This window comes from Haliotis rubra, unplaced genomic scaffold (genome assembly GCF_003918875.1).
Source record: "Haliotis rubra isolate DU_JTF1 unplaced genomic scaffold, ASM391887v1 Scf24, whole genome shotgun sequence".
In the NCBI taxonomy this organism is placed as follows: Eukaryota; Metazoa; Mollusca; class Gastropoda; order Lepetellida; family Haliotidae; genus Haliotis; species Haliotis rubra.
In genome coordinates this window covers 3395433-3407832 of record NW_025766447.1, presented here as the reverse complement: position 1 = coordinate 3407832, position 12400 = coordinate 3395433, and positions in this window count along the sequence as shown.

Sequence of the window (12400 nt, the reverse complement as noted above, 5' to 3'; positions counted from 1 at the left end):
AGTCCTGTTGCCAGAAACCAAAGTCTAGACTAATATAATCAGATGAGATGAACATCAAATATCTGAGACCTACCAACCAAATCCGATATGACGTTTGTTGTTTGTTTGAACAGAAAAATATGTTTTAGGAACAACCCATAACCGGAATAAAATATTGTTCCGATCGAAACATTTTCACATGTACCCTTTAACTGTAAGGCCCAAACTGAACATATTCCAATGTCAAACACAATTTGCATAATTTAACACTCAACACTATAGTATAGTGATATATACCTAGACTACAATGCAGACTTCCACTCACTGATTACAGATGCGCTACTTCTACACCACTCCAGGTGTTGTGTTTGCCATATCATGGCAGAGAACGTGTAAATGTACTAACGAACGTCGCTCATTGGTCAGATCTGACTATAGATTCTAATTCAAGCGACGGCAGAGATCAACTGAGTGGTTGTGTATGTTGTTTCGCTTCTTCTCAACGCCTCCTCGACATTAGTATGCTTGTTGATGGACAAGGGTAACAACTTGAAATATGTATGTGCTTCGTAAGAGGGGTTAGAAGTGGCGAATCGTCCTTAAACAATAAGCAAAATTCCTTGATAATCACTTGATGTGTTTAATGTTCTCAATAAACATAGACTTACAATGCAACCTTGCATCATGCAATGAATACACGTTCATTCTGTATTCCTCATATTGACTGGGATGTTTGTTTTAATTTTTGATGGGTTTTTATTTTGGTTGGCGCGGAGAGGGAGGGGGATCGGTTTGTTTGGTTTGGGTCTTTGTTTGTTTGTTTGGGGGTTTTTGTGTTTTGGATGGTTTGGGGGTCTTTTGTTTTGTTTTTGTTGTTTTTTTGTTTGTTTTGTATTTGTTTTCTTGGTGTGTGTGTGTGTGTGTGTGTGTGTGTGTGTGTGTGTGTGTGTGTGTGTGTGTGTGTGTGTGTGTGTGTGTGTGTGTGTGTGTGTGTGTGTGTGTGTGTGTGTGTGTGTGTGTGTGTGTGTGTGTTAAATTCCCGTCCCATAAATACTTCAAATTATGATTGCCTTGGATTTATCAGGTTCATGCATGATAACTGCTTTACTATCATTTCGTGGTGCTTACCCTCGGTGACCCTGACATTGCACGTGCTATCGGGTCATTGCATGCATGGAATCTCACGAGTAAGAAGTTGGACACACATTTATAGTACTCGAGGGGTCGAGTCAAGTCAAAGTTTGTATATCGTTGAAGTGTTTTATCTGTGAAAAGTAACTTTGTTGACGGATAAACCTCGTACACATTATGCGACAGCTGTCTCAAAGTGAGGAGTTACTTGCAGTCGGAATGTATGAAAATGAAACTGCTCAAAACATTGAAAGTGTTTTTCCGTATCATACACCATACCCTTAGAGTCGATGTCGACAGAATGGCAGCATCGTGGACCGACGTGGTGGCAGCATCGAGGACGCCCACGGGTAAACTCGTCGACAAGATAATCACATCCGTCTGGTTGACTTGTGAAACCGTTGGCGTGCAGTACGTCTAGTATCTGGCTTACGTCCGATTAGTGCAATAATTGTGAGGCATCGATTACGGGAACATAACATGAGACCACGACGTCCAGGCTTACGCCACAGTTTGCAGCCACGCCTCGCACGGCACACCTCATGGTCAAGACAACATGTTACAGTATGAAGATCAGTCTTCTTCATGGTAGAGGGTAGCCTTGTGGTTAAAGCGTTCGCTCGTCACGCCGAAGACCGGGTTCGATACCCCACATGGGTACATTGTGTTAAGCCCATTTCTGGTGTCCAAAACCGTGATATTGCTGAAATATTGCTAAAAGCGGCGTAAAATCAAACTCACTCACTCATGCAGAGTGATGGCCGTCAGCGTGTTAATGGACGTCGCATTGATTGTAACGCCGACTGGATCCGATGTTTGTTCAACTTTCTGCATTCGGTGGTTGTGGTGGGAGTGAGGTCATCACTCCATATCACGATCCACTCTAGTGATCATCGAGGGTAACGTGACAGGTTTATGGTACCGTGAGTTATCTGCTCTAGCGTTCTCCCGTTACTTTCCATGAACGAATATCACTTGGTGTTACTCGAATGGTCCCGCTGGTTTCGAATTTGAAAAGCTATGTTGCAAATCCGTTGTATGTTTGAATGAATTTTCATATTTCCCACAACAGTCAGTGATCCACATGGATATGTGTTTATTTATGTGTTTATTAGTATACAATGATGCGAATACAAGTGTCGTTTTGAATATACCCCAGCCTCCTACCCCTGAACTTTAACCCTGAACCCAAACCCATATAGATTCGTCTAGACCCCTTTCACTCTACCTTACCAACCTATCCCTTACACACAAACACTAACTGTAACACTGACATGACCAACAAACACACGCACGCACGCACGCACGCACGCACGCACGCACGCAACCACTGACTGTAAAACTGTCCCAACCAACACACACAATAACACTCGTGTTAAGATTTGAAAGTTTCAGAACAAAAGCAAACAAGCAAAGATAACAAAGAATCTCACTGTGATGTCAAACATATTTGCCACATTCTGTCGGCAAGAAAGTTAGATCTTACTACCGATTTTAAGTCTGTATGTTATTTGTATAGTTTGGTCTGAGACTGTTTGTTTTTTCCGCCTCTTTTTATCAATATTATATCACGGCGAAGGACTGCAGAAATGGGCTCTAGACAATGCATGCATGTAGGGAATCAAACCAGGGCTTTCGGCTTAAGGAGTGAATGATTTTAGCACTTAGCTAACCCACTTCATCTGTCATTTAGTGAGGTCTTAACCAGGACATATATTTTTCTAATTTAAAAGGAAGATTGAGCGAAGATTAACGAGTACATGCACAGCATACTAAAAAGGTGTTATTCCCCGCGTATTGATATTCATACGTCTGTCGCAATACAGAATTCACCGAGTATATGCTATATGGTTTGTAAGTGTAAACTGTATTAGGTATAAGTGTGAAGTATATCGGGTATTGGGCATGAACGTCATCTATTTAGGAATTCCCTGTCAAGAGCTTGGGCATAAATGTGAACTATATAGAGTGTACGTGTAAACTATGTATAAGTATGTGTTAATTATATAGAGTAATCGTGTATATTACATGAGTGTACTAGTAAACTATGCATGCGTAAGAGTACACTACATAGAGCATAACTGTAAACTGTAGGAATATGTGTAAACTATGTAGGAATAATTGAAAACTATGCAAGAATATATGTAAGCTATGTAGGAATATGTGTAAACTATGTACGTATATGTGTAAACTATGTAGGAATATTTGAAAACTATGCAAGAATATGTGTAAGCTATGTAGGAATATGTGTAAACTATGTGGGAATATGTGTACACGATGTAGAGTATACGTGTGAAGTATGTAGGAATATGTGTAAACTATATAGAATATGTGTAAGCTATGCAGGAATATGTGTAAACTATGTAGGAATAAGTGAAAACTATGCAAGAATATATGTTATCTATGTAGGAATATGTGTAAACGATGTAGGAATGTGTGTAAACTATGTGGGAATATGTGTAAACTATGTAGGAGTATGTGTAGACTATGTAGGAATATTTGAAAAATATCCAAGAATGTGTGTAAGCTATCTAGGAAAATGTGTAAAAATGTAGGCATATGTGTAAACTATGTTGGAATATTTGAAAACTATGCCAGAATATGTATAATCTTTGTAGGAATGTGTGTAAATTATGTAGCAATATTTGAAAACTATGCAAGAATATGTGTAAACTATGTAGGAATATTTGAAAACTATGCAAGAATAGGTGTAAACTATGTAGGAATATGTGTAAATTATGTAAGAATATTTGAAAACTATGCAAGAATAGGTGTAAGCTATGTAGGAATATGCGTAAACTATATAGGAATATGGGTAAACTATGTAGGAACATGTGTAAACTATGAAGGAATATGTGTAAACTATGAAGAGGTATGTGTAAACTATATGGGAATATGTGTCACTATGTGGTAATATGTGTAGTAAGTGAGTAAAGCTTTAAGCCACACTCAGCAATATTCAAGCCATATGGCGGAGGAATATGTGTAAACTATGTAGGAACGTGTGAAAACTATGTAAGAATATGTGTAATCTGTGTAGGAATTTGTTTAAACTATTTAGGAATATGTGTAACCTATGTAGGAATATGTGTAATCTGTGTAGGAATATGTGTAAACTATGTAGGAATATGTGTAACCTATGTAGGAATATGTGTAAACTATGTGGTATATGTGTAACCTATGTAGGAATATGTGTAAACTATGTAGGAATATGTGTAAACTATGTAGGAATATGTGTAAACTATGTAGGAATATGTGTAAACTATGTGGAATATGTGTAATCTATGTAGGAATATGTGTAAACTGTGGGAATATAGGAATATGTAGTAACCTATGTAGGAATATGTGTAAACTATGTAGGTATGTAAGTGTAACCATGTGAATATGTGTAAACTATGTAGGAATATGTGGTGTATGTGTAAACTATGTAGGAATATGTGTAAACTATGTGTGTATGTGTAAACTATGTGTAGGAATAAACCTATGTGTAAACTATGTAGGAATATGTGTAAACTATGTAGGAATATGTGTAAACTATGTGTAAATGTGTAACCTATGTAGGAATATGTGTAAACTATGTAGGAATATGTGTAAACTATGTAGGAATATGTGTAAACTATGTAGGAATATGTGTAAACTATGTGGGAATATGTAGGAATATGTGTAAACTATGTAAGACCATGTGTAAACTATGTATGTGTAAACTATGTGTGATGTGTAATGTATGTAGGAATATGTGTAATCTGTGTAGGAATATGTGTAAACTATGTAGGAATATGTGTAACCTATGTAGGAATATGTGTAAACTATGTAGGAATATGTGTAAACTATGTAGGAATATGTGTAAACTATGTAGGAATATGTGTAAACTATGTAGGAATATGTGTAAACTATGTAGGAATATGTGTAAACTATGTAGGAATATGTGTAAACTATGTAGGTATATGTGTAAACTATGTAGGAATATGTGTAAACTATGTAGGAATATGTGTAAACTATGTAGGAATATGTGTAAACTATATAGAATATGTGTAAACTATGTGGGAATATGTAGTAAATGTGTAAACTATGTAGGAATATGTGTAAACTATGTAGGAATATGTGTAAACTATGTAGGAATATGTGTAAACTATGTAGGAATATGTGTAAACTATAGGAATATGTGTAAACTATGTGTGTAAACTAGGAATATGTGTAAACAGTCATATATGGAAAATATCTGTAACTACGAAGCATTTAGACATAAGTGTAAACCCTGTAAATGTCGTCAATACATACTTTGTGACATTGGGGCAGTCCAAAGTAATAATCGAGGAAGTTAAATCTCTCCAGTGATCTATTGAACAGCCTTGCAAGCACCTGTTCAGTCCTTATCAAACACAGGAATCATATCAATCAACGTTAAATAGTTGAAATGACGCTGGTCAATACACCATGCTATCCCAGCAACATATTGTCTGTGGAAATATCTCAACACACTTTCAAGTGTATCTGTAGACACTATAGAACAGCTTATAAGTTATTAATGTGACGTCGTTTGCGAACCTGCGTAATAGGAAGCCATGCGCCTGATGCGTGTAAGGAGTTGTGACCCGTTAATCCAGTAACAACGATCCGCACTAAGTCACCGAACGTGACCATAGCCAAACAGATTATTTATTTATTTATTTATTTATTTATTTATTTATTTATTTATTTATTTATTTATTTATTTATTTATTTATTTATTTATTTATTTATTTATTTATTTATTTATTTATTTATTTATTTATACACTCACGCGCATGCATACATACATACAGACAGACAGGCATACATATAGATGGGGTTATGTGTCACGACTGTTTAAGAGAGTACGACCATCTGACTCACAATATCCTCATGCCATTTTCAACAGTATTTCAGACCTATTACGGTGTGGAAGCTTGATGTGGGAGGGAAGTTCCAAATGATAAGTTACACGGGTTTGGGTGGTTTACCTCTTAGTGAAAACCTGTGAGGACGGGCATGCGTGGTGCTGGCAAACCAAGAAACAGGATCAGACGGAACAGATTTGATGATGATTTGAACTCTGCTAAGCAAACTGCAGCGCCCTATATACGACTGTGCTCTCGAGTGATTGGGTTTTAAGCACCCTTTAGCAATATTCCAGCAATACCACGGCGGCAAACAGCTGAAATGAGTATACATTGTACCCATATCGGGAATCAAATTCAGGAATTCGGTGTGACCAGCTTTAACCACTAGGCTACCCCACCGCTCGCTGTCCCCCTGTGTTTAGCAGAGACAAGCCAAGGGTCATAAATGGCTGAAGACTGACCGATGCTTGTTAATGACGGTATCTCTGATCGATACCAGATCAGGCGCCTTGAACCACTAACCACACACTAGTATCAGTAAAAGTCAGTGTCATGTATGTCCTTAAGTACAATTGACTGACTGACTGAGTTTGGTTTTACGCCGCTTTTAGCAATATTCCAGCAACAACCCGGCGGGGGACACCAGAAATGGGCTTCACACATTGTACCCATGTGGGGATTCGAACCCGGGTCTTCGGCGTGACGAGCCAACGCTTTAACCATTAGGCTACCCCACCGCCCCTAAGTACAATTGAAAGATCGGAGAACGTCAATGACAGTTTATTGTATTCCGTCCACGGAGCCAATCGGATATTAATCCCCTCGCTCTGAAACGACGATGGTATTCAGGTGTTTGTATCTCCGGTATAAACTACGTCGATAGGTCAGTCCACGTCAACAGCCAATCAGCACGACACCATCGAACACATATCTAGCAATGATGATCGTTGTCCGGTGGGAAATAATCCGCCAATACGGGGGGATTATAAACAAATTGGAAGCATTAAAACTGGGACGCTAGCTGGAGTGGTTGTAAGAGGATTGTTTTGTAAAAAGTAACACATTCTTCTGTTTTGAAGATGAAATGATCTCATTGATTTGACAATCAAAATACTGTTTTTGTATTTAACTGTTTTCCCCTGATTTGTGTGACGTGGTACTCGTGTGTGTGATATGGATCAAATTCCTATCCATATTGGCGTTCCTTGTCAGTTGGCCTTCATTCAAGTCATTCAGAGTTTGATTAAATAAAGTAGTGCATCTACATTGGACATTCAAGACAATATAATACGCATCCAGAAAGCTATAAAAAACAGTTACGAAAATTACTTTTCATTAAGTAAAATGTCTTAAACAGCTTGTCCGAAATAGACAATATGTAACATTAGCATTGCAAATGTATCCTTAGAGAAATATAGCATCCAAATTCAAAATATACGTTTCGACCTGTTGACCCAAAGATATATGAAAGTGTTGCCGAACTTTTTAATTTTTCAGAATAATTTCACATGTCTGAAAAAAGTGCTTTGCTTTTCAGCAGTGTACGTGCTGTCATCAGTTCCCCACCTGAACAATACCCGGTCTCTATATTGGACGACGGGTCTCTGATATTGTGATATCTTAGTGGTAAATAATGACTGTTCCCTGCAAGTGTACTCTTGGCTTCACTGTAGAATGTAGGATCCAGAAAGGTAGTCAGTTGCCCCCCCTCCCCCAACACACACACACACCCCACCCCACCCCACCCTGAGCTAGCATTCCACTGGATGCACACTGACTGCCTCTATTAGGACGACAAGGGTCTGACAAGGGAATAGGGTTTTCTGCTTGCATCTGTATTTCTAAAATGTCCAAGGCAAACCGAGTACTATTATGGACGTCGGTGATTCGCCAGGACCAGACAATCCGGTGACCGACAGCATGCACATCAACCTACGTAATTGGGATACGGTGACGTGTGTCAACCAAGTCAGCGAGCTGACCACCCGATCCTGTTAGTCGCCTCTTACGACAAGCATGGGTTACTGAAGACCAATTCTAGCCCGGATCTTCATGGGTCCTTATCAAATGAATAAACAGTAAAATCAGATAGAGGTTGCCAAATAACCGATGTTATGGGACATATCTTATGAATAAATTTTCGCTTCTGCATTTCAATTTGTAAACAAAAACATGTATTTCTCGACAAAACGAATATTCTTGTATTCTAGCTAAAACGACCATGTCGTATGTATCTATACAGGAAGTGATGCTAATTGTATTTCAGATGTCCAGTACTATATCGTCGGATTCTGTTTTATATGTTTTCGGACATCATACATCTTTGCACGACCATGTTTAGTGTCGCTATACTGAAAGGTATCCCGTCACAGACACATTGTATATGTTGGGATGATGGCTTGTATTGTGAGATAATGTATAAGTGGGTGAGATGTGTTTCAGTTACTCATATAATTTGCGGGAAAACATCGCTTATTTCCGGCACCCGACACATAACTCAAGGATATGGTTAAACAAACAATTATTTCTTTCTCGGTGTTTTAAATTCTTTTACACGTTAATAGTCGTCACAATACCAAAGAAGTAAGGATAAGATTTAAGGATGACATACGTTCCGGTTTGTTGAAACGTCGCTCTCACTGCAAATAAAGCAGTAACCTGTTAGAATCTACACCGAAACGTCAGTCCTCGTCAAGACATTGTTCGTCCATAAATCCTATACTTACTAGGTACTCCAACTTTTATATGCCTGTCAATGAAGTAATTCACCAAAAAGGTTTACTTGAGTCAGAGTGAGTATGCTTTTCCGCGCTTTTAGCAATATTCCAGCAATATCACGGCGGGGGACACCAGAACTGGGCTTCACACATTGTACCCATGTGGGGAATCGAACCCGGGTCTTCGGCGTGATGAGCGAACGCTTTAACCACTCGGCTACCCCACCGCCGTACTTGAGTCATAATAGACAGTAGCAGATACATGATCCTTCGTAATGGGAGAAGTTTTCTAGGAACATGTTGGAACAGAAGTTATATCTGATAAATGTCCATAATATATATCAGAAGACAATTTAAAAGCCAGTGATCGTATGAAAAACATATATCTCGGCACATCTAATTTTGTTGTTTGGAGGTTTGGAGTTTATTCAGTAGGTCTTCTGATTCATGGGGAAGAAATAGAATTATAATATCAAGATACAGTCAGCACTATATCAAATCCGTTTGAAGACTGACATCATACCCTACAATAAATCCTCTTGTCTCCCCACAATGTAACATTCCATAGGCACAGCTCTACGTCTAAGTGAACACCCTTCCTAAGTGACTCCGAGGAGCGTGTTGTCTATTAACAGGAGTACTTCGAGCATGCACACCCACCATCCAGGACATGAAACAACCCATCAGCACTTACTGTACCGATACAAACATTCAAAGTTTGTGTATTTCATAATACTCGCCGATTTTTTGCTGTTGAAGAATGGCCACAGGCGGTGTAGAGAAAGGATAGTCTAAAGCCAACACAGTTATCCAATCATGGTTGTCGTGGGATCGGCGATACCGTCTCCTTACAATATACTTAAGAATTGATTGCAATATTTTTCGTGTTTTTGCAGGTACAAAGGTGACGATCAGGGTGTGCACTGTGTAAATACACTGGGGGGTATGTATTGTCACACCGATCAACATAAATATCTGAATAGCTCATCTAATCTTTACGGTGTAAAAACCTGAGGAGAATACGAAATCTGTGACGTGTTCAGCGCAATTATGCAACACAAGCCCCACCCATTCTGTTACCAGCCAACTATGAAATAGTGGCTTGTTAGATTTTTCTCCTAGTGGAAAAGAAATGTGTTTGGTCAGCCAATCAAATACCACGGAATTGCTTGCAGTACAGTTATTGCTGAGGTGTCATGTACCATGGCCTGAATAACTCGTGGGCGTAGATAGGACAACTGTTAACACCGCCTTCATTATGTATTCAGTCATAATATTCTTTGTGTTGTCCTTTGTAATTAAGGTAGAAGTTCCTCAGAATAATTTTCCAAATACAATTTTGCTAAGGGATTGGTCCACCGCCCTAACATTATGGATACGCACTGAGTTTTAACTAATCGTAGTATCCATCATGGAAGGACACGTCATTTGTCTTCAATTACACTATTGGATTTGTAAAAATAATACTAAAGTTTCAAAGTAAATAATTTTTAAATATCATCAGTTGATGTGTACAGAATGGTATAAAATACTGAATTCTAAAAACATACAGAATTCTAATATGAGTTATGAGTTATTATTTCATATTACTCATGATCCCACATCATTATGTCAGTATGTTCTTTATTTGTTTTGTATGAAGGAATATGTGTAGAGACGTACATTCACGTGTGTGGTTGCCTACGTGGTTGCTTGTACCAGTCTTGACGTATGCTGGTTTTACATGTGTATCCTAATGAGAAAATACCCCGCAGTCTACTATGGAATTCATACTACACCCAGTCATAGTATAACATTCCGAGATGGTGCGGTTGACGTAGTCGATTAAGGCGCCACTGTTCGCAATATATGCAGAGTTGTGTCGTTTGGGCATGCCTAAACCTACGATTGTGGGTTCGAATCCTGGTCTACATCGATTCTGTTTCCAGGTTTGTCAGCACCCTACCCACGTTCGTGGGTTTATCCCTGAGTCACCCCGACCAGTCCATGCCTTATCTCCTTCAGTACTACGTTCTTACGTCTTTGGCATCACGCTGGGCATGGAACGGCCGACCTTCTGTCCACAGGTCAAATAGGCGTTCTTTGCACCTCCAATATACCACAGAGGCCTACTTTTCACGTGACATTTCACAAATCCGAGCGCGCACACACGCACGAAACTAGATATCCTGTATTTAAGTTAGCATACCAATCAATAACTGTGTGAATAACGTGTTGGAAACGAGGGTTTACAAACTATAAGAGTGAGTGGGTGAGTATGGTTCTACGCCGCTTTTAGCGATATTCCAGCAATATCACGGCGGGGGAAACCAGAAATGGGCTTCACACATTGTGACCATGTGGGGAATCGAACCCGGGTCTTCGGCGTGACGAACGAACGCTTTAACCACTAGGCTACCCCACCGCCCACAAACTATATGAATCTTGCACTTGTGTGAGAAAATGTAAGAAAACGGCCTTGTGGATCACTGACATATTGTTCGTCTCGACCAAGCAATAGGAATTCCCTAAATGTACTGGGTGAAGAAGATGAAGTAGTTTGGGGGTAAGGTAGATGCAAAGGCACCCAGAAGTCGCATATAGCAAAAGACTTGGGGGTATCTTGTTTGGAGGTGAAACTACAAGAACACGTACCAATATCAGGCTACAAAAGCAAACGATTTACGTGGAAAAGTTTCGTAAGAAATGAAGCTCCCTAACACAGCATTACGACAGTCATAAGCACGCTCGGACAGCACAGGCAAGGGGTGGTATGCCAGATGTTCCATTGTCACTCTGACTCGGCTGGGAGCAGACGCATATTGTTTTCTTGAAACCAAATGGCCAAATATACCTATCAACTAATGTAATCATTAAAGAAGTGACAGTATTGATCATGCGACATTTGGAACGTGCTCAGCGTTCATATGCCATAGATGTCAGAAAGTTGAATGCCACACGCTGCTTGTTTCTCAATCTCTCGCCAGCAGATATTTCGCCCGATACCAACGAACACATCACGTTAATGGTAGACGCTGCCTGGATGTTAAAGAGCAGCAACTCCAGGATAGGACAGATTTGTCAAAACGATAACTGGGGGCGGGTACAGCTTTTGGGGAAAGAGGGGGTGCACAGTTCTTTTTCACGAGAGTCAATGGTCATTAAATAAACTTTCAGAACACACACACACGCATGCACGCACATAGACACACACACACACATCCTCTGGATCCGCCTATGGATAGCGTTAAGAAATCGTTAGCACACTCAGATAAGGGACTAGTAACTGGTGCAAGAATAAGTGCAAAGACGTTCTTGGATCATCTGCATAGAGGGAATTTGCGTGCTCAAGATCTACATGTCATTAACGTCATTTGCATTCGAGGTAAGGTGTAGAGAACGTCGGTGGGATAATCAACGTTAGACTAATATCATACTTACTGACGATTCGACATGCACTCTTGACTTCAATGACAGGACTCGAGCAGCTGGAAAAACATCACGGTTCATCCAATCTTCACGGTTCATCCAATCTTCACGGTTCATCCAATCTTTACATGTTTCTGTGGACTTTAACTCCATACAGCACGATCGTTTTGAGTCGGGTCATAATCATAATGACTGGTCCAGACAGGTTCATTACAGGATTCCACCATTCCACCATATAGCTATAGAGGTGCAGACTTCACACTGTATGTGAGGACCAAGGTATACAAAACAACAAAGCACACTGAG